The sequence below is a fragment of the Mustelus asterias genome, chromosome 21, assembly GCF_964213995.1.
Source record: "Mustelus asterias chromosome 21, sMusAst1.hap1.1, whole genome shotgun sequence".
NCBI classification, from domain to species: domain Eukaryota; kingdom Metazoa; phylum Chordata; class Chondrichthyes; order Carcharhiniformes; family Triakidae; genus Mustelus; species Mustelus asterias.
The window spans coordinates 49,568,301-49,592,392 of NC_135821.1; the positions used below are offsets into that span (position 1 = coordinate 49,568,301).

Genomic DNA, 24,092 nt, shown 5'->3' on the forward strand with positions numbered 1-24,092 from the left:
TCACTCGACAATCACCAGGCAAGACTGTTCTCTTCCTGTTGGGGAGCACTTCAGCGGTCACGGGCATTCGGCCTCTGATATTCGGGTAAGCGTTCTCCAAGGTGGCCTTCGCGACACACGATGGCGCAGAGTTGCTGAGCAGAAACTGATAGCCAAGTTCCGCACACACGAGGACGGCCTCAACCGGGATATTGGGTTCATGGCCCACTATTTGTAACCCCCACAGAGTTTCACTGGCTGTCTTGTCTGGAGACAATACACATCTTTTTAGCCTGCCTTGATGCTCTCTCCACTCACATTGTTTTGTTTCTTAAAGACTTGATTAGTTGTAAGTATTCGCATTCCAACCATTATTCATGTAAATTGAGTTTGTGTCTTTACATGCTCTGTTTGTGAACAGAATTCCCACTCACCTGAAGAAGGGGCTTGCAGCTCCGAAAGCTTGTGTGGCTTTTGCTACCAAATAAACCTGTTGGACTTTAACCTGGTGTTGTTAAACTTCTTACTGCCATTAAGTCACAGCAGAGTTAAATCAAGTTTTAATGTTTTAATGCTTAGAAAGGAATTTGTACAGAACTTAATGCAACATGTTAAAGCATGGTCCAAACTGTGAGAAAAATGTATGACTTATGATATATTTTTCTTGTGGATGCGTGACTGTCAGGAGAATGCCTGATGGCTTCCAGTAAGTCAACATACAGGGTGAATTATAGAAAATGTTATCCTATTTCAAATTAATCCCATTCACTCTTGCAATAACGTAATGATTCACTTTCAGAGACTTCGGGCGAGATTCTCTGGCCTCTCAGTCGCGTGTTTCCCGTCGCGGGAGGTGGTGCGTTGTTTGCTAGCGGCAGGATTCTCTGGTTCTGCCTCTGTCAATGGGAATTCCTGCTGACGTCACCCCAAGCCGGCAGGAAACCAGTGGGTGGAAGTGAGCTGCCCGGCGGGACCAGAAAATCCCGCCAGTGTGAACGGCTGGAGAATTCAGGCCTTTATTTGGGAATACAGAAAGGATTTATTAATAAGAGAAAACAGCAGCTACATGGCTGCACCTTGCTACAGCAGTGGAGATGACCTGCCAGAGGCCAGCACCTGGCTCTTCTGGTCCCACCACTCTCAATGGGGCTTCCTGTTGTTCACACTCTCCACGGCCGAGCAACCTTTGGCGGGGGTCACCGTCAGCGGGTATAGAAGATCCCGCTGGCAGGAATGGCTAGAAAATCCCACCCATAGTATCTATACCTATGACCAAGTTTGTGGAAATATGCGCTGAAATTCCACCGCCTCACCCGCCACGGAATCGGAGCTGGCGAGAGGCGGACAACTGAAATGTCCGTTGACTTCAGGCGGGAATTTCCGGTCTCGCTCGAGTGAGGTCATAAAATGCCGCCCCATGGGCTAAATATATATATATATATGTGTGTGAACATATATTGTATATGTAAATGTGGCTGTATAGTATCATGTATGTATTGTAGTGATGTATACGTATTGTGTAAATCAAAATTACGCTTCCTATACTTGTTCTCTTGATCCAAGATAAATCGGCGAGATTTGGAGAACCCAGCTGCCTGCCCGTGGGTCAGCTTTGTACGTTCACTTGTGCTGGGAAGAAGGATGTGGATTTCCAAACAGAAAAACAGGAAAGTGGCAGGAAAAGGAAACATATTGTCCAATCCAGTGTAAAATCAGAATGAGTACACACTCAAGTTGCTTTATTTGGTGGCTATGGCACCAGGCTTTGTTATGAGGATCTAAGTTAGTTAAATAAATCAAACGTGTGTCAATGTGGTGTTATTCCCTCTTTTGTTTTGGTATAACTTCTCCTGCTGAATGATATGTGCCATTTGTCTCAGTGAAACAAAAGGAGTGTTTATGTCGAGCCTCAGGGTATCTCTGAGAAACCTACAAATTTCATGTTAATTGCTAAGTACAGTGATCACATGCTCTCAGAAGGAGCTGTGTTTGAAGGGCCTTCCTCCCTGGACAGTTCTCCACTGATGAAAGAAATGAAAACCTGGCATTTATTTAGCACCCTTCACATCCAAACCACTTTACAGCCAATGACGTACTGTTAACGCACAGTCACTGCTGCAACGTCAGAAATGCTGCACAGCAAGATCCCACAAACAGCAAAACAATGGCCAGAATGTGATTGAGGGTTAAATGTTGCCCAGAGAACCAGGGATAACTTCCCTGCTCATCTCTCAAACACTGCAGGTATTTTAAATCCACCTGAGGCAGGGGAAGAGGCAGCACAGTGGTACAGTCATTCATTCGCACTGCTGCCTCACAGCGCCAGGGACCGAGTTCAATTCCCGGTTTGGGTGAATGCGTGGAGTCTGCACGTTCTCCCCGTGTCCGCGTGCATTTCCTTTGGGTGCTCCGGGTTCCCCCTATAGTCTGAAAGACATGTCAGTTAGGTGTGTTGATCATGCTAATTTCTCCTTCAGTATACCTGAACAGGCACTAGAGTATAGTGACTAGGGGATTTTCACAGTAACTTCATTGCAGTGTTAATATAAACCTACTTGTGACACTAATAAAATTTTTAAAACTTTATTTTAATATCTCACCAGAAAGACAACGGGGTAAATTTTCCAGTCCTGGGGCAGATGGGACCAGAAAATCCGACCTAAAATCTCCAATCATAGAATCCCTACAGTGCAGAAGGAGGCCATTCAGCCCATTGAGTCTACACTGACTCTCCGACAGAGCATCATACTCAGGCTCTATCCCAGTAACCCCACATATTTACCTTGCTAATTCCCCTAACCTATACATCTTTGGACACGAAGGGACAATTTACCATGGCCAATCCACCACCTAACCTGCACATCTTTGGTCTGATCCAGCATTCCCTCAGTACTGCATTGGAGTATCAGTCTGGATTTTTGTACTCAAATGCTAGGATGGGATTTGAATGCACAACCTTCTGACAGGGGCTAGGGTGCTATATTGAGCTACCGCTGACCAAGTATAAAATCACAAATTTTACCTTAGACTGGTCATGGCGAAGAGCAGAATGTTTTCCTGGTCTCCTGACCTGTCTCTCATCCTCAATTAATACCACATTCAAAAAAGAAAGAGATGAGGCCCGTCGTGAGTCCAAAGATGTGCGAGTTAGGTGGCTTGGCCATGCTAGTTTGCTCCTTAGTTTCAGGAGGACTAGCTAGGGTAAAATGCATTGGGTTATGGGGCTGAGTGGGATGGTCGTCACTGCAGACTCAATGGGCCGAATGGCCTCGTTCTGCAGTGTAGGATTCTATGATTTGTCTTATGTCAGTTTGTGTAATATTATTGGCAGAAAATGGCAGCAATATTTAATTCCAAAACAAAAGTCACTGAGGTTCAAAGAAAATCATTGGAATTTAATTATTATGGGACATTTTGATGTAATAAGACGCAACACTAATGCAAGTGTTATCTATTAATATAATGGCGTAGGTATTTCTGTACATGAATCATAATAAGTTGACGTGGAGTGGCACTGTGATCTTCAGGACAATGGTACATTCTTAGGAAAATTGTGCAATCTATGAGAAAGTAATAAGTGTGATTGTACCATGGTCCCCTTCTCTCCAGGAAAAATGATGTTTGATTTGATTTATTATTTGATTTGATTTATTGTCACATGTATTAGTGTATAGTGAAAAATATTGTTTCTTGCGCGCTACACAGACAAAGCATACCATTCATAGAGAAGGAAAGGAGAGAGTGCAGAATGTAATGTTACAGTCATAGAGTACAGAGAAAGATCAACTTAGTGCGAGGTAAGTCCATTCAAAGGTCTGATGGCAGCAGGGAAGAAGCTGTTTTTGAGTCAGTTGGTACGTGACCTCAGACTTTTGTATCTTTTTCCTGATGGAAGAAGATGGAAGAGAGAATGTCCAGGAAGCGTGGGGTCCTTGACTATGCTGGCTACTTTTTCAAGGCAGCATGAAGTGGAGACAGAGTCAATGGGTGGGATGTTGCATGAAGATATTTAGAGAAATTCAGTCATTTGTTTGATATTGCTGCTGGTGACAAAATGTCAAATAGGGCAAAGGACAAATCCAGCCCGTGCAGGTTGGCATATTGACCTTTCACCCTTGGGACCAGAGTGTGGATTCTGCCAAGACAAGAAGGATGAAAATCTCCACTTTACTGGTTCGAAGGATTCTCCATGAGGCATGTTCGGGCTATTTCATCAGAGGATGAAATAGTTTTCATCAGTTTTGGCAGACAGAGACTTTGGACGGAATTTTTCCATCCCACCTGCCGCAGGAATCGTAGCAGGCGAGACACCGACCATGCAAAAGTTTGGGATTTTACCAGCCGTGCTCACCCCAAGACCGGAAAATCTCACCCTCTGCCTGAAACTTGAATGTGAACAAATTGTCTTCACAGTTGAGGAATAAAGTATCATGAAAAGATTTTTTTTTTTTAAATTCAGGAACTTCATCATTGAAGACCTGGATAGGGAATTAAAAATGTGCCCTCATAAGGTAAGGTATGGAGATTTGGACTGTGCAGCGACAGCTCGGAAAATACCGGACCACACATCACAGCAACCCCTTCCTCCCAGGTCAAGGGGCTATTTACCCATCTGTTGCTCCTTCTCTAAGTGTGTGACTCTGGAAGTCTCGAGTATGAGATCTTTAGACAGACATGTTAAAAAGAAGAAATTCCAGATTAAATCCGATCTAAGTACTGGGAGAGCCTCACAAGTCTGATGGTAACAGGGAAGAAGCTGTATTGGTGCCATATTTTGTTTTCATATCTTCTTTGAATTCACAAGTTACATTGCCCTTATGTGAGATATGTGTCTTGTGTGAGATATACATTTATATATCACTAGGGGGGAAATATCCCGTGATTATCAGATGGCCCTTCAGATAACAACTTTAATTGGGGTGGCACAGTGGTTAGCACTGCTGCCTCACAGCGCCAGGGTCCTAGGTTCAATTCCTGCCTTGGGATACTATCTGCGTGGAGTTTGCACATTCTCCCCGTGTCCCTGTGGTTTTCCTCCGGGTTTCTCCCACAGTCCGAAGATGTGCGGGTTAGGTTGATTGACCATGCTAAATTGACCCTAGTGTCAGGGGGATTAGTAGGGTAAATATGTGGGGTTACGGGAATAGGGTCTGAGTGGAACGGTGGTCAGTGCAGACTTGATGGGCCGACTGTAGGATTCTACACTGTAGGATTCTATGGAATTTACTTTCTCTGAACTGATGTTTTGCCTTTCTTTATATTCTAACCTCTTTAAACCGCAACTTGAAGTATTGATAATAATACTGTTTGACGTCAGAGGCATGACCATTGGTGCCATATTTTGTTTTCATATCTTCTTTGAATTCACAAGTTACATTGCCCCAATGACAGTCCATTAATTATTTCAAATATTCCACGGTCGTGAACGAAGCCCAGTCCATCACGCAAACCAGCCTCCCATCCACTGACTGTCTACACTTCCCGCTGCCTCGGCAAAACAGCCAGCATAATTAAGGACCCCACGCACCCTGGACATTCTCTCTTCCATCTTCTTCTGTCAGGAAAAAGATACAAAAGTCTGAGGTCACGTACCAACTGACTCAAAAACAGCTTCTTCCCTGCTGCCATCAGACTTTTGAATGGACCTACCTCGCACTAAGTTGATCTTTCTCTGTACTCTATGACTGTAACATTACATTCTGCACTCTCTCCTTTCCTTCTCTATGTACGGTGTGCTTTGTCTGCATTGTATAGCATGCAAGAAACAACACTTTTCACTGTATACTAATACATGGTGTGGAGATGCCGGCGTTGGACTGGGGTAAACATAGCAAGAAGTCTCACAACACCGGGTTAAAGTCCAACAGTTTTATTTGGTAGCAAAAGCCACTAGTGGATAATAATAAATTAAATTAAATCAAAGTAATTCTATCCATGACTGCCCAGGCCAGTTATTGTATTCCTTTATTCTCAAGTTCTATTCACTTTGTTACTGAGTGTCAATGCCGACTCTTAAGGGACATGTACAATGTTTGCTACACATGCGTCATATATTTGCAGTGGGAATTGCTGGAAGTTAAAACAATGTGTGCGTTTGTTTACTTGCTGACATGGTTTTTGCCACCACTTGCAGACTGTTTATCTCATCCACATGTTACCACTTGCTGGTGTGAGAACCCGCACTAAACAGATTGATAATGATGGGAACGCTCGTTGTCCTAGGTCGCCAAAGGCCACATCCCAACATCAAGTTCTCTCCCAGGAGGGAGATAAATCATTCTGGTGCATCCATAGATTATAAATGGATTGGCACCTTTCCCCCTACGGACACTACAGTCCCTGGGAATCAAGAGCATTTTAAAAATAGAGGCTGAGGTACACAGGGACAGATACTGTATACAATCCACAAAAAGGCTTAGCTTTGTCCATCACAGACACAGATATTATACAATACCCTTACATAGTATTATTTCAGTGCCCCATTAAATGAAACATTAAGTGACCCGGCTTGGGTGACTGCCTGTGTGGAGTTTGCACTTTCTCCCCGTGTCTGCGTGGGTTTCCTCCAGGTGCCTCCGGTTTCCTCCCACAGTCCAAAGATGTGCGGGTTAAGTGGATTGGTCATGCCAAAATTGCCCCTTAGTGTCAGAGGAACTAGCAAAGGTAAATGCATGGGGTTATGGGGATAGGGCCTGGGTGGGATTGTGGTTAGTGCAGACTCAATGGGCCGAATGGCTTCCTTCTGCACTGTAGGATTCTATGATCTATGATTAGCTTCATAAGAACATCATAAGAAGTAGGAGCAGGAGTAGGCCATCCGGCCCTTCGAGCCTGCTCCGCCATTCAGTAAGATCATGGATGATCTTTTTGTGGACTGAGCTCCACTCACCTGCCCGCTCACCTTAACCCTTAATTCTTTTACATCCATCTGCATTCAAATCCCTGGATGTAACAGAGGCCAGGTATGCACAGGTTAAATTTCTTGTCACTTTTCCTCTTTGTGGGGTTCTAGTTCTTGGGCGCACGCTCTGGACTGATGCTGCACGCGACTCCTAAGGTTCATGGTCGGAGGCCCTTCAGATAAAATGTTAAACTCAAGTTGGTGCAGAGGAAGGTAAAATGTGAATCGCCAAGTTGCAGCAGGGCTCCCAACGAGAAGGGCACTGTCTACACAAAGTATCAACTGAAATCTGAATCCTTTTGAATTGAACTATCTCAGTCACGATGTGCCTTTTCATTTGGAGTATCTTCATTTACACACAATGAGAGGGAGTGATTATAATCACAGAGAGAGACTTCAAACACAGCCTCAAGTTTGGTACAAGTGCTTGACGTCAACTGTGTTATGAGTTTACACAAATCCAATCTCAAGCGAATCACAGAGGAAAGGAGCTGTTTACAAACCTTGTGGTAGCTGATAGAGAGGCATCGCAAGTGCATTTTTTCATCTCAAAATCCAACATTTTCATTTCTTCACAGCCGAGAATGCAAAAGAAGTGTAGGCAGATTGTGCATTTCCATTGTGTCTTCCATGGGTTCAGGACATCCCCAAGAGCTGATCTTTATCTCAGAATATGTAAAAAAAGGTTCTGAGATGAAAGCAAAATGGACTATAGATGCCTATTTTCCTCTGTCAGGAATACACAGGGAGAATGGGATAAAACTGGCTGAAGATCAGCAGGAGGTGGAGCACAGGAACAAGGAAGCAAGAAGGACCTCTCTCTTTCTCTCTCCCTGGAAACAAATGCATTTTAGATGCAAGCAGGAAGAAACAGGACAGCCTCTTTGTTTAACCCTGCAGAGGCAGCCAGGCCATCTCTCCCTTTGGGGACAAGTCAACAGTGTCTCCACCTGACTGCAAAACCAACAAGGACCACTACAAAGTTATACTGGAACCATCTAACTTAACGGCCACATTTTACCACAATCTATGCCTCATGGAAAAGCCAAGGACTGATTTATGTATTTTTAACTTTTATTTGGATTTCTAATTTTTTTCATTTTTGACGTGTGTGCTTAGATCTTTCGGCCTGAGTATGTGAATAAATAATCCTCTTTGTTTAAAACCACAAAAGTCTGCTGCTGCTATTTTTTTAATTGACCACACACTAATGGGGGTTTAGAAACATACTCATGAACCTTTTCAAAAGTAAATTATACCAATTTTTAGAAATTCATCTACGGGATGTGGGCATCGCTGGCTTGGCAAGCATTCATTGCTCATCCCTAATTGCCCTTGAGAAGGTGGTAGTGAGCTGCCTTCTTGAACCACTGCAGTCCATGTGGTGTAGGTACACCCACAGTGCTGATTATGGACAGGCGGGAATTGGGCTTATCTGTCTCTCCTCTCATGTCCATAACAGCTAGCTTAATAGAAGCACTCATCTGTTTGAAATTCATTGATCTAACACCTCTGTTAAAATAATAGAAAGAAGATTTTGATACAATGGTGGCAAGTGACATGACCCACAAGAATATCCACCCAGTTCCTTTTTTTAAAAAATCTTCATGCTCTTTCTGTTTAATTCCAAATGCAGATGAGACAACAAAATGTTGCATAATCAAAGCAACATAACTACTCTCAGGATATTGGGCATTGAACAGTAAGGAGCACTGTGTATAATTGCATTGGACTTTAGTGAGTGAAATTACTTCTGGTTGTGGGACCTCTCAGAGTTGATATGTATTGCCCTCAAAGCAAACGTACATGCCGTCACTACACCATGGGGATACCTTAAATTTCACAAAGCCCTCTTATTTATCCATCGTGGATAGAGGGACTCTTGCAGCAGTGGATGGAAATCTGGGAGATGTTGTGATTATTGCTACCTCCAACCGGGAGGGAACCAGGCACACAAAGGTTCATGGTCATGGTCATGGTTCCCGGTTTCATGGTTCATGGTTCATTTACCCATTGTACCTGACTGATGTGCAGGTGGAAGAATTGTTCTCCAAAAACTCTGCGTGAATCTGGCTTCCCTCTGAGAGCCCTTCTCCCTCATGCTTCTCCTCCTCTTCCTTCTAGCAACATGTCCTGCTCTGTGCAGCCTCTTTCATTCTCCCTGTCAAGCTCTAGGTCAAGGGGGATATTAACCACTGCACTCATGTCTGCGTACCAGTGATTGTGCAGGATCCTAGAAGTCAGAACATTATGCTTCAGCATGTGCCACGCCACCCCCTGTAGACAACAGCAACTTTAAACAACTCCATAAACCACCCAAAAAACTTCTACAATCAGACCGAGACCGAGTGGAATCAGCAACTAACCTGGAAGTAGTTGACAATCCCTCCAAATAATACAGGTTTTCAAGACCACCTATTCAGCTGTGTGAGGCTAAGAGATGATGTTAGCTGGGCTGTTGATCTCCAAAACATTAGTCCTGGCATCAAATCAACACCACATGCTGATTGGCATCACAGTCTGCCAGTGCTGCATATGTGCAGACAATCCCCGCTATGCGCTATCACCAAAATGGCATTAGGCATGGCTAGCGCTGGAACACATTACTGATGCCATTTTGGAGGCAAAACTGCACTGACAAAGCTGGCTTTAAGGAGCTGAATACTGCGTCCACTTGTGGATTATATTTCCTTTCAGGAATACAGATACTAGCTGCTAACATGGCTTTGACTGTAATTCTCTAACACACTGATTATGGTTGTCTTCACAGACGAAGAAATTTGACTCTGTAAAGGTTTTAAGTGAACACTTTGTTGCATCATGGCCTTTGACAATGAAGGAGCCTGCTGCAATGGAGAAAAAATAGATTCCATAACTGGGCCTTCGGTGTAAAGTACTTTGTGTATTGCTTCCAAAAGGAGGGTTTTGTAGAGAGGGTCCACTGTACTGTTCTGTTCAAGAACGACAAAAACAAAGCCCCCAAGTTGGAGGGGTGGGGAAGTAGGTGGAGGTGGATGCTGGGTCATTGGGTGCTATGACATTAGTCAGGAGTGGTCTTTGTTTAAAATTGGGGTATACCACAGTGCGAGTTGCCTGAGGCACTGGTACTGATACCGGTGATGTAGTCAATGCTGTTTTGTTACCATCTGAACTGCTGAACTGGGAATGGAACGAACTGACCTTATTTTTCAAGGCAGATCAGAGATTAACCGAGTCAGACGTTGCCCTTGGGTCTGATTAATAAACAGGAATGAATCCCAGCGCTCGGAATGGCGAGCCGAGGCAAACACTTGCACAAACACAGGGGTGGCCTTTCAGACAAATGCCACAAGAGCTTGTTAAACTTTTCCCTCCTATGTGAGATCATGTTTGTTCAATGTTCCTGATTTGAGCCGATTCCTGACACAAGTTGACTACCTTCTCTCAAATTCAAAGCATTTCTTCTGTCACACCAGTACAGATTATGCCACAGGCAAACAGTCTGAGCAAGAGGCAAACTGTGAACTGACACATTTTGTTGCCACTTTTTTTGACGAATGATTGTCTTGAAGTTTATACGCTGCTCCCCCAGTTAGACACGTGCGGTTTAAGGAGCTTTATATTGGCTCTGGATCATTCAATGACAGGAAATTTCAGCTAAAAGCAAGATATTGCCGGCAAATAGACACTGCTCTTAACGGGAACTGACTACAAGAGATTGACTTGTAACCTTTTTTTTTGCCACACATGTAAGGACTGCTGATGAGCAGCTGTTTTTAATATCATAGCTACAAACTCATTCTCAATAGTTCCAAAGGTTTGTGCCACGTTCAGTTATCAATCACACTGGAGTGGTGGCAAACCTCAGCAATTAACACTGTCAAGACAGACAATAGATTTTACATTGCACCGCCCTGATTCCAAAATCCTTCACAGAGACGTGAGGTAGAATTCCTAGGAAGCAATGAAGTAGGTGGAGTTGACCCAAAAGCTTGACCAAGAAGATGAATATTTGGCAGAATCTTAAAGAAAAAGGAAGACTTGCATTTGTGTAGCACTTTTCACTCAATGTCTCTGATGCGCGATTAAATCACTCGGGAGGCTGGATCGTACCCGGGAAATAAAGGCTTTTATTAGTAACAAGAATGGAGCATACTGCATAACAATACAATCCCAGACTAAAGGGTCACCAGGCAGTGCAGTGACCTTTATACTCCGACAGGTAGGCGGAGCCAACCGGAGTGTACCACAGAACAATACCAACAGGTAGAACACCCCAACCCTAACCCCAACAGTGACAACAGTAACATATGTACAAGTACCCATAGTGCTAACCATTTATGGTTCAGTACCCATAGTGGTAACCATCTATGGTTCACCACAGTCTCCAACTGCTTTACAACCAAGGAAGTGTATTTTTGAAATATAGTCACTGTCGCATGTAGAAAACCCAGCCATCGGTTTTGTGCACAGTGAACTTCCTTCCACAAGCAACAGTGCAACAACAGGTGGCACAGTGGTCAGCACTGCTGCCTCACAGCATCAGGGACCTGGGTTTGATTCCCTGCTTGGGTCACTGTCTGTGTGAAGTCTGCACGTTCTCCCCATGCATGCATGGGTTTCCTCCGGGTGCTCCGATTTCCTCCCACAGTCCGAAAAATGACCTGGTTAGGTGCATTGGCCATGCTAAATTCTCCCTCAATGTACCCGAACAGGCGTCGGGGATTTTCACAGTAAATTTGTTGCAGTGTGAATGTAAGCCTACTTGTGATACCAATAAATAAACTTTAATGACCATATAATGGGAGCAAGACTGAAAATTCTTGCCCAAGATCAATGGACATTTCTGTTGTCCGCCCCTTGCCCGCTCTAATTCTATGGCGAGCGAGGTGGTAGAATTCCGGCAAATGTATTTTTGTGATGTTGGCCATGGGCTAAAATATTGGCCTGGACGCTGGGAATAATTCCTCTGCTCTCCTTTGGAATAGTGGCATGGGACCTTTCACAACCCCCCCCTGCCATCAAAGCAGGCAGAAAAGTCTTCAGTTTAACGTCTCATCTGAGAAACATCACCTCCGATAGTGCAATATGCCCTCAGTAGTGCACGAGAGTATCAACCTTGAGTTTTATGCTCAAGTCCAGGACTTGATCCTTAAAGAGAGAGGGAAGTGAAAGAATTCCTAAGCAGCTGAATAAGTGGTGGGACATGGGGAAATGGGAAGCACAAGAGAATAGAGCTGGAAGGAAGAATTGGAGGTAGGGATGTGTGAGGCCAAAGAGAGTTTTAAACACCAAGTGCCTCGCATACCCCTGCCTAAGAGTCATAGCGTCATACAGTGCAGAAAAGGCCCTTCGGCCCATTGAGTCTGCACTGACAATATCTCGGATGAGCAGGAGATTCTCAACTCATTCTTTGCACAACTGACAAAAATGTGTCCCGCTCCGTCCAATAGGCCTTGAGAATAGCTAGTATGAGAAACAGAATGTCACACTGATGAGAGGGGGGTCTCTTAGAGTGGGGGCCAGGAAAGGGATAGCAAAGCCTCAGGTCAGCGCCCAGAAACCCCTGGGCAGGCTTGACCAAAACTGACCATTTGGGCTTCAAATTAAAGAACTGCTAGAAGAATGAGGGGACACCTGGCAACCTTTCAACCATATCTTAGCGTGAGGATCCCATCCCAAACAGAGGATGGGATGAGAAAAATGGGACAGAAACAAAGACACGACACAAGAGAATTGTTCGAACATCACAGGGCATGATGACAGTGGATTGCAAAATCACTGACACACAAACCAAAAAGAAAACAAGTCTGTGTTAGAATGTAACATCTGCTTTGCATTTTGAAGATATGCATCCTGTCTTGGAAGGCCGCGTTGGCGCTGGAAACAATTTACGTCACCAAATTGTAGCTGTTTGAATTAAATGTGGCATTTCTGTCAGATTTATCTGCACTATGTAAAATTGGCCACTCATTTCAGTTTTAACTTTGATCTTTTTAACACATTCTGCTGTCCAAAATAATACACACAGTCCTCAAACCTAAAGGAACTCTCTAGAATTCTGCCGGTGCTTGAACAGCAGGGTCCCTGGAAGCAATCATTTTCTCCTTATCTCTGCATCCCTGCAGCCCAGAGCAGAGTGTACTGAAAATTTCCTAATTTCAGTTCAGCCATCAGTTTTTCCATTGGACACTTTCTCAGTGCGAACCACTCCTGTGCGCCCATGACACTGACTGGAAAACTCACTGTTCACCCTTTCCTTCCACCAAGGCTGATGTTGCCATTGTCCAAAAAAACAGAGCTTGATACTCATATTGTCTTAGCTGATAGCATCTTTGTTGTCAGTCAAAAGGTGGCAGGCTTAAGCTGCATCCAGGCCTTCTGCACCTCATCTAGTCTGACGCTATAGTGCAGTGCTGGGAGACTGCTGCACTGTCAGGGGGAGCGACATCAGTCTGATGAGACGTTGACCCCCTCCCCCCAGGCCAAGTTCAAGGTGGATTTAAAAGATGCCGTATATTGTTCAAAGAAGGACATGACGTTCTCCCATTAGGTGACAAATATTCTTGCGTCAGTCAAAAGAAAACAGGTTTATCTGTCCTTTCTTTCAATTGGGTGCTTTGATGTGTCGAAACTGGCTGCTGGTGATTTTGTCTGGATAATAACTATTACACTTCAAAAGTAATTGGCTAGCAAGTGCTTTCCAACTTCTTCAGAATGTGTTTAGGCAACATATTTATTGTTTAGCATTATGCATGACAAAGGGCAGGGAATATTTGACAGTACCATCTGTATAGTTATTTAAAGTTCAAATCAATGGCTGGTATGTTGGCACAATCTGCTGTCATCAGACTTTTGAATGGTCCTATCACATAATAACCTGATTTCTCTCTGATACATAGAATCCCTACAATGCAGAAGGAGGCCATTCGGCTCATCGAGTCTGCGCCAACCACAATCCCACCCAAGCCCTATAATCTCATGCATTTACCCTAGCTAGTCCCCCTGACACTAAGAGGCAATTTAGCATGGCCAATCCACCTAACACCTCTTCACTCTATCGGAGGCTGCAACACCATATTCTGCACCCTCTCTTTTCCTTCTTCCCTATGTACTCTATGTACGACATGTTTTGTCTGTATAATGTGCAAGAAACAATGCTTTTCATTGTATCTCAATACACGCGACAATAATAAGTCAAACCAAATCAACTCTACCAAATTTCCACCCCGTCGCAAGACAGAGCAGGAGCACAGCTCAGCAAAGCCTCAATTTGCACTCCCCATTTGCCACAAATTGAGTTCCTCACCATTGTCAGGAGGAGGTTGCCATGGAGACCAGATTCTTCCCTGCAGGAAGGAAAGAGAATTAATTGGCCCTTAGCCAATCGGCCAGGAAATCAACTTATGGACGGTGGTACTGCCGGAAGCCTAGGATGAGATTTCTTGCCTCTCATCTCGTGGCCGGGACATGGGCCTACATAGCAGTCTAAAGTGGAAATGGGAACATTCATTTTTTTGCAGCAACATAAATCAAGGTAAACCTAATCATGATGTGGACCTAATCATGACAGGGCCACATTCTATTCTCAATCATTGAAAGTCAGCTCTGAATAAAAACTATCTTTCCTCACTTGGTGGTGACACCAGCCAATAGCATCTGGCCACTGCTGACTGCCTCACAGATACTCCGTGGTATTTTACGTCCATGCCTGCCAGGGGCTCGTACGACCCCACCTGAGGCCAATGGAGAATGCCGTTCTGCAAGCCTCGCCCGCCCCGATTCTGGCAAAATTCCAGTCATTCACTCTACAGTCAGAAACAGCCAAGGGCCACAACACAGACCATCAAATATCATTCTCGGCATGTTTCCTTTCCCAAAAAAATGAGCAGGAAGCGCAAAGAGAGAGCCAGGATTCTAGGGAGATCGACTGAAAGAAACCTGCTTCGTAGGAGCTTGTAAAATAGCTAGGGGCTGAGGGCAGCTCAGTTGACTGAAATACTATGGGCCATGCCTTTTAATCTACTGAGCTTTCCTCCTGCTTCAGTTTACAATCATTATGATGTTGCCATTAAATTGTTGCGAGTGTATTTTAAGGAAAATTAATACATGAGTTTGAAGAAATAAGTCTTGTTTGAAAGTTTACCAGCATCAACAGTGCGGAGGGGCATGGTTGCTTCAGGATGGTTTGAGGACGCAACTTAAATACATGCTCAAGACATAGAACAAAAAATTGTCCACTGACAGATATATCGGCTGGAATTTTACCGCCATGCACAGCTCGCAGAACCGAATTCTCCGTTGGCCTCAGGTGGGATTTTACGAGCCTCGCCCGATTGAGGTCGTAAAATACCGGCCATCGTATTGGTACAGTAACGTCAGTTTATATTGCTACACTGGTAATCCAGAGAAATAGGTTCAAAACAGCTGCTGTAGAATTGAAATTCGGATAATTTACTAAACCTTGAATAAAAATCTAGAAGCAATTATGGTGATCATGAAGATACTGAATTGTTGTAAACTCCCACCTGCTTTAGTGATAGGCACCTGATGTCCTTCCCTAGTTTGGCCTGTAATGCGCCTCTGGAGCTTCAGCAATGTGGTTAACTTTGACTGCCCTCTGAAATGGGCTGAGCAATTGAGTTGTCAAATTGCGCCTATGAAAAACTACAATAAGACTGGATGGATCACCCGCATCGACCTAGGCATTAACTGTTCACAACAAATCACATCCAGCCCAGTTAACACCACAAAATGCTCCTTACTAACATTTGGAACTAGGACCAAAATTGGGAGATTTGTCCCAAGACGAACCAAGTAACATGCTGATGATGGTCATACTCACAGAATCAGACAATTCAGTCACTGACCCTACATTCTCCACTATCATCCCAGGATGTGTCTTGTCCCATCGACAGGACAGATCTACCAGAAGTGTTTGAAAGTTAAGGTCCTGGGGGTTCTCAACATTGTCTCTGGACCCGATGAAGACAGATGGCATCAGGTCAAACATTAGCAAGGAATAGCCACCTATCACCCTCCCTCAATCAATAAATCAGTACTCCACCATGTTGAACACCACTTGGAAGCACTCAGAATAATGAGGGCACTGAATGTATTCTGGACAGTAGCTTGTTGGCAAAACTACTGACTGAGCTGGCTGAGTCCTGAGGAGTCTAACAACACCAGGTTAAAGTCCAACAGGTTATTTGGTAGCAAACGCCACTAGCTATTTGCTACCAAATAAACCTGTTGGGCTTTAACCTGGTGTTGTTAGACTCCTTACTGTGTTTACCCCAGTCCAACGCCGGCATCTCCACATCATGAGTCCTGAGGGACAGAGCCGCCGGACTTCACATGCATCATCTTGTAAGAGAATCAGCAAGAGGGAAAAACTGACCTTGTCCTCACCAATTCAATCTTTCACCAATGCATCTGTCCATTACAGCATTGTAAGAAGTCTCACACGCCAGGTTAAAATCCAACAGATTTATTTGGAATCACGAGCTTTCGGAGTGCTTCTCCTTCATCGGGTGAGGACGGCCTCAACCGGGATCTTGGGTTCATGTCACACTACACGTAACCCCCCACCTGGGCTTGCAAAATCCTACTAACTGTCCTGGCCTGAGACAATTCACACCTCTTTAACCTGTGATATATCCTCTCTCCAATCGCATTGTCTGCACCTGTAAAGACTTGATTACCTGTAAAGACTCGCATTTCAACCATTGTGTCTCGGTCGATATATGCTGCGTTTGTTAACCCACCTCTCCACTCACCTGATGAAGGAGCAGTGCTCCGAAAGCTCGTGATTCCAAATAAACCTGTTGGACTTTAACCTGGTGTTGTAAGACTTCTTACTGTGTCCACCCCAGTCCAACGCCAGCATCTCCACATCATTACAGCATTGGTTGGAGTGACTCCATGAAGATAAAATACCATCTTCACATGGAGGAAGGTCTTATTGCGTTGTATGGTGATATCACCAAGTTAAAAGAGCTAAACTCTGAACAGTCCAGCAGCTCACAAATTGAGGGTGGCAGCAAAAATACATTTGCTGGTAACCCGTGGCCCAGTATAACCCTTATTTTACAACTGACATCAAGCCAGAGGACCAACCTTGGCTCAGTAGCGAGTGTTTAAGAGCATGGCATGCCAGGACCAGCTCTGTGCACTTTGGCCAACCCACTTGTCAGTCAATCAGCAAGCACCCTTTCCTCCTGTGAGAGCCAAATATTCAACCTTTTATTGTAATAAAGACTCAGTCAGGAAAAAATACTTGTAATTGTCTTGATCATAGTCCCTCCAGTCTGTTGGGTTGATGGCTTATTCTTTGGTAAAACATTGTGGATTGAGTAGCCTGTGTCTGAGCTATAAGTTCCATGAAGCTTGACCCATTCAAAATGTCTGAGTGTTGTACGCAATTACTAACAGAACCTATTGATTTACTTTGTTCCCTGAAACAATGAAGGCGTGAATTATTATTTTTGATGTTTATATTAGAGTTTTGTTTGTTTAAATGTTGAGGCCCGCTTTTATACCTGTGTAGCCTGTACTTCATACTCAAGGCCAAAGGACTGCCTAAAAATAATGGATTGAATTAAAAAATTTTAGGTGAAGATAAGAGTGAGGAAAGGATAGAGGACAGAGCAGAAGAGCAAAACTATGCAGAAAGTACGAACAAGCTGGAACAAAACTCTTAAGGGAAGCATCCTCGACAAAAAACCAAGCGAGGTAATGCAGCGTTTTACAATTTGTTTGTTTTCTTTTCACTGACAGACCACCTACAGTGACACTTGAAACTGGGGGCCAGTTCAGACTCCTTGGAAAAATGAGATTGTTGTTCCTCATGTAAAGCCTCCCAGTCTGCCGGGAGCTGCAACCTGTCTGAGGGCCCTTGAAGCACGCAGCTGCCTTATGTCATTTCAGGCTGTCGGAAGGGCAGCGACTGGAAACACAAACACTTCCAGCCGATTGTAAACCCTGCCCTGCTCTCCTGCAAGTCGCCGGTTCGACTTTTTACTCCGGACTTGCCGGCTTCGCGTGTGCAAGTTGCAGGATTAGTGATTTAACTGAGGGTCTTATTTGGGAAAGTCTGATCCAAAGCCTGATTTAAGAGTGGCGATGGGTGCCTTTATGCACCCAGTGCAGTAACATGACTAAGGACATGCCTAGAAAAGCCAATGGGAGCGCTGAATGGAGATTTTTCTTTTGTGTATACGCCACATGGCTCCTCTCATGCCTCACTCCCGGTTTCAGTTGTACCGTCAGCGAGATACATCGGGAGGGTGGGGAGGGAGGTTGCATATACAACAGAGGATGACTACTTTTCTGGAGGAATGGTTAAATCAGAGGAAAGTTTAATGCGTACATTAACACTGCAATGAAGTTACTGTGAAAATCTCCTAGTTGCCACACTCCGGCGCCTGTTCGGGTACACTGAGGGAGAATTTAGCATGGTCAATCCACCTAACCAGCACGTCTTTTGGACTGTGGGAGGAAACGGCAGCACCCGGAGGAAACCCACACAGACACGGGGTGGACGTGCAGGCTCAGCACAGACAGTGACCCAAGCCGGGAATCGAAGCTGGGTCTCTGGTGCTGTGAGGCAGCAGTGTTACTAATTCTGGCTATATATTTGCACCCAATGGCACAAGAAACTGGCATTTGCCAGGGTCAGAGTGGGTAAAATTCCTCCTTTCAATAAAAATGAGGCAATACTGCTATCTTTCTGTTGTTAAGCAGCAAGTTAACAATATGCAACCTTGAAAGGCATGATTGCTGCAAAGTTTCATTGGCAGGCATTTAATTATGAAGAAACCCTTGGCAAATTAAGTCCTTTGAAATCAGAAAACTCACATTTTCTCAACAAAACGTAACAGTAATGTTCACTTGCAGCTGAAGTTTCCACTGTAAGGACCCCTCTATAGAGTCAGATTTCTGTGCAGTTTCTCTCGATTTCAGGTGAAGAGTCAGAGGAAGCCTGGGGAAACAGCCTGAAAGTTTCAGTCGCCAATCAGGGGAACCTCCAACAGAGTTGCAACCCTGGGGCATCTGCCAATCCTTGCTTCTCTTATTACCCAAGTATAATGAACTTTCTTCCATTTAGATTTTGGGACATCTTTATTCAATTATGAAATGAATGTAGACTTGCCGCGGCGCTGTTGGTTTTGTGTTTGCTCTGAGCATGGTATCAGAGCTTTCGGAACAGGACTGCGTCCAATATGAAGCAAGGCTAAACTGGGATTATATCAAATCTACCACTGCTTCTGGGCTATGAGCTCTTGGCTTGACACTGTCTATAGGATCATATTCTTTCCTTGTGCATCAATACTCTGTGGACAATCGAAGTATTTGCCTTATTGTTTATCAGAGAGCCAACTCTTCAGTTTCCTATTTTAATGAAGACTCATTCAGCAAAAATGTTTCTAATCCTCTTAATCACAGTCCTTCCAGTCTGTTGGCTTGATGGTGCATTTTTGGTAAAACTGGTCATTTTTTAAAACAGATCTTCATAAATTCTGGGCCCCAACTATATCTGCAAAATGACAACACACGCAAAGAATGCAGCACGCACCATCCAGGGTGCAAGTCCTCTCAATTTTCAGCATCAGCTATCCTATGCCAAGTTGTGTCAGTGGGGAACACAGTGAAAGTAGACCCCACTCCTTTCTAATGCACGTACAGGAACAAACCTTTGATTTTGATTTGATCTGATTTATTATTGTCACATGTATTGGGATACAGTGAAAAGTATTGTTTCTTGCACGTTACACAGACAAAGCATACTGTTCATAGAGAAGGAAACGAGAGAGTGCAGAATGTAGTGTTACAGTCATAGCTAGGGTGTAGAGAAAGATCAACTTAATGCAAGGTAAGTTTGTTCAAAAGTCTGACAGCAGCAGGGAAGAAGCTGTTCTTGAGTCGGTTGGTACTGTCTGAATTCCACACGCACAGAGCTCCATGGAGGAAAATTGCCTTTGTGCGGGGCATTTTTTAGGTGGCACGGTGGCACAGTGGTTAGCACTGCTTCCTCACAGCGCCAGGGACCCAGGTTCGATTCCTGGCTTGGGTGACCGTCTGTGAGGAGTTTACACATTCTCCCCGTGTCTGCTTGGGTTTCCTCCGGGTGCTCTGGTTTCCTCCCACAATCCAAAGATGTGTGGGTTAGGTGGATTGGTCATGCTAAATTGCCCCTTAGTGTAAGTGGGACTAGCTAGGGTAAATGCATGGGATGATGGAGATAAGGCCTGGGTGGGATTGTGGTCAGTGCAGACTCGATGGGCCGAATGGCATCCTTCTGCACTGTAGGATTCTATGATTCTATTGTAACGGAGTGGATTTGACTCCAACACAATGCCTGATTCTGAGCTGCCACAGTTACAGTTACCTCCTACTGCCTCAATACTAAACTTTTCACCTCAAATTATTGTTGCCAAAATCCCAGCAGAACCTCCAGCATCTGTGAATAATCACTTGTTGGGGAGGGTGATCATCACTATCTCAAAGTGGTCATTCATGGGTTCAGCTGAGGGTCACCGAAGCAACACTGTTCTAAAGTGACTAGGCAACTGGCCAGAGGTGGAACAATGGTGAAAAGAGACCATTATAAGGGGTTCAAAGGAAAATCCAAAACATATATTTTTTTAAGCTCGCATGAGGGGCATGTGACCAACTGCAAACCTCACAAAACCTCAGCTGTGACGGATCACATGCATCTAGTCACTGACAGACAGGACAGCTGTTTCTGCTAACCAGTTCCAGCCCTTTATCTGACATAGCAGACGTCTCCCTTATATTGTAACAAGTCTCCCTTTATGGTAGAAGAGTTTCAAATGTCCCCATGAAATGTCAGAACAACTGCTGCCTCCTGATCTAGTGAAGCTCCTCTTCTAATGTCATTCGAGGTGACAAACTCCAGTGCATCGTGTGTGGAGCTCACCACAAAATGAACGCAATCTAATGTTAAAGATTTAAAGTTTATTTATTACTGTCACAAGTAGGTTTACATTAACACTGCAATGAAGTTACTGTGAAAATCTCCTAGTCGCCACACTCCGACATCCTGTTCGGTTACACTGAGGGAGAATTTAGCATGACCAATGCACGTAACCAGCACGTCTTCAGACTCTTCTGCTCAAAAGTCATGTTTTACTCACAAAAACAGAATCATCCCAAGTTAGAAGTGAGCAACAAAAATAACACAGCAGTGCTCATACTTTGGTGATCAGAGATCTTTTGAGTTTGGCAATTTTCAAATGAGTAGAGCAGAAGTGCTCAGAATCCAAACATTAAAACTATTATGCTTTGGGGTTGTGACAACACAACCACTCAGCCCCAAAGTGTGATAGTTTTAAGGGATAATTTTTACCATCATCATTTGAGGTAAATAAGGAGGGTCAGGCCAGCCTCTTGTTACGGCTCTGTCAAAGGGTCACCCTGACTCAAAACATTGGCTCTGTTCTCTCTCCGCAGATGCTGTCAGGCCTGCTGATCATAGAATCCCTACAGTGCAGAAGGAGGCCATTCGGCCCATCGAGTCTGCACCGACCACATTCCCACCCAGGCCCTATCCCCATAACCCCATACATTTACCCTAGCTAGTCCCCCTGACACTAAGGGGCAATTTAGCATAGCCAATCCACCTAACGCGCGCATCTTTGGACTGTGGGAGGAAACCGGAGCACCCGGAGGAAACCCACGCAGACATGGGGAGAACATGCAAACTTCACACAGATAGTCACCCAAGTTGGGAATCGAACCTGGGTCCCTGGCGCTGCAAGGCCGAGCCCGCCCGCCCCCCACCTCCTCCCCCCCGACTGTCGCGATTTCAATTTCTACCACTTCCATAATGGGCCAGTGATCTGCTGATAGAATAAACAAAACCAACAAATGCTGTCAATGCTCAGCAGTTCAGAGAGAATTTGTGGAGGAAAAGAGAGTTGGTGTTCCAGGTTGAGATGACCTTTTACCAGAACGGTGATCTGCTCTGTCAGTTCATTGTCCTAGAGGCAAGGGTGAAAATGACCTCCAACTGTCCCTATTATCTGTATCCTAGTCAGATACAGTTTGCATAATGTGCTGTTATTTCTCGAGTTCAATTAGTGCTGCTGCTAGGCTTCGTAATTAAATCAAAAAAGAGGGAAATAAAAGTCACAAATAAACCCATATATTTCAGAGTTTTACCATTATGTGGTTCTGTTCACTCTAACCTCGCTACCACTACTGATTACAGGCTCATGGGCCGGAATCTTACCACCTTGTCCGTCACGGGAATCGGAGCAGGCAAGGGGCGGATCATGGAAAGTTCCGGTGACCTCGTGCGGAATTTTGCAGTTTTGGGACGAGGGAGGTCGTAAAATCCCACCCATAGTCACTGATTCTGCACCTAGTGTTGTCTACAGATAAAAATGCTCATTCTCAACTCAACCAGATGTCTCAGTCCTTGCTCTGAGAGTTAAAATTGCAAAATTGTGCACTCCCCGTCTATGACGGAAGATCCACCAACTTTAATGAAGGCAAAGTCCCACATTGTGAGTATGGGGTTTTCTCTTCTATACTCCCACAAGTAGGTGCACTGAAACTTACTTTCCACACTGGCTAAACTGGAGTTGAACGGGTACAGATCCGATACATTTTTAAAAGTCTCGTTGTAAAAGATAGCAGGGTGTGACAACACCAGCTGTAGGACTTCCAGATCATTTTGGAGAGATGGGGGTGGGGCAAAAGAAAATTGAACTTTTTTTTGTCTATTTGATGTTTCTTTGATGTTTCTCATTTCAATTTCAATCGAACTCTTCAAACGAACACCGAAAGGCAACTCATTAATTTTGTTTTTGAAAGAGAAGTTCCTCAAATCATCCCGGGCAGATGCACGTTAAAAGGGGAGAGGAAAACCTTTTAGAAAGTAAAAGAAATGGATGACAATAACCAAAGACTTCAAAAGGAGCTTTCCCTCGGGGAGAAGGCGGGAATGTCAAAGATCTGCTCAGAAGAGCGAGCGTTCCTTGGTAATTCAAGCTCAATTTACTTTCCACGTTATGAATTAGCTGACACTGAGATACAGCGCCAGCTTTACAAAGCTGTAGACAAGTAGATAGCCTATCCCTCAATCAGTTGCTGCTAAATTTGAAATGACCTTGAGGAATTCCAGGCTGGATCCTGTTTTCGTGTTGCCGCTAGAAATCTTAATTGTTATCTGCCCAAAGGTGTATTTTGCTTGTGGTCTGAATTGAAGTTTATCTAGAATCATAGAACAGTGCAGAAAGAGGTCATTCAGCCCATCGAGCCTGCACCGACAACAATGATCCAGGCCCCATCCCCTTAACCCCATCTATTTACCCTGCTAGTCCCCCTGATACTAAGGGGCAATTTAGCATGGCCAAATCAACCTAACCTGCACATCTTTGGACTGTGGGAGGAAACCGGAGCACCCGGAGGAAACCCACGCAGACACGGGGAGAACGTGTAAACTCCACACAGACAGTGACCCGAGCCGGGAATCGAACCCGGGTCCCTGGCGCTGTGAGGCAGCAATGCTAACCACTCTGCCATGGAATGCCAGGACACCAGACAACGACATCAGGGAAAAATAAAGCAGCACTGGTATCTCTTCCTGTTAAATGTTTCTGAGCAGATGGTTCCACTCTACATAAGTCTTGAAGCTTTAGTCTATTCTTTATTTCCTTATATGTTCCAATGCTATCGACCTGTCAGTCACAGCCCCGGCTGATTTGGAACCGAGCTGCAGAGTATGCAACTTGACACATCAAAAATGCAAGGGGGAAAAGACCTGCAGTATTAAAATCAATGGAGGAATGAACAGATTCATTGTTTCAGTGTTTCCAGCTGTTTTCGTTAGCTTGTTTTAGAAATGCCACATGTCTGTGCGTAAGTGCTTGTGACATTAACATCTTTGGTTGAACAGAATCTACCCAACTCTGCAGTCCCCGATTGCACTATTAAATGAGACTTACGGTTAGAGGAGATTTTTCTTTTAGACAAAACCCTATTCTTTCTCACAGGACGTTTCCTCATTCGTAGAATCATGCAACCCAGAAGGAGGCCGTTCAGCCCATTGTGTCTGAGGTGGCTCTTCGGAGGAGTTAATCAATTTCTTTCACTGCCCTTTACCTCCTAGCCCTGCGATCTTTACCTCTTCAACTATACAAACAATTTTTAGAAAGTTAATCTTGTTGAGTTCCCTTTGAATGCTTAGATATTATTTTCCTGC

At 44.4% G+C, this 24,092-nt stretch overlaps 1 protein-coding gene across 4 annotated transcripts in view; it reads right to left on the reverse strand.

The window, feature by feature from the left end:
• Positions 1-24,092, reverse strand: part of fhl3a (four and a half LIM domains 3a) — a 160,573-nt gene that overhangs the window by 51,445 nt on the left and 85,036 nt on the right. Inside the window, exon 2 of one of the 4 annotated variants that reach the window (XM_078237815.1) lies at positions 18,719-18,842. The exons of the other annotated variants lie outside the window; for them this stretch is intronic. The gene's annotated coding sequence lies outside the window, so the exon portion shown is untranslated. The remainder of the gene's footprint in view (positions 1-18,718; positions 18,843-24,092) is intronic. 4 annotated transcript variants of the gene reach the window in all.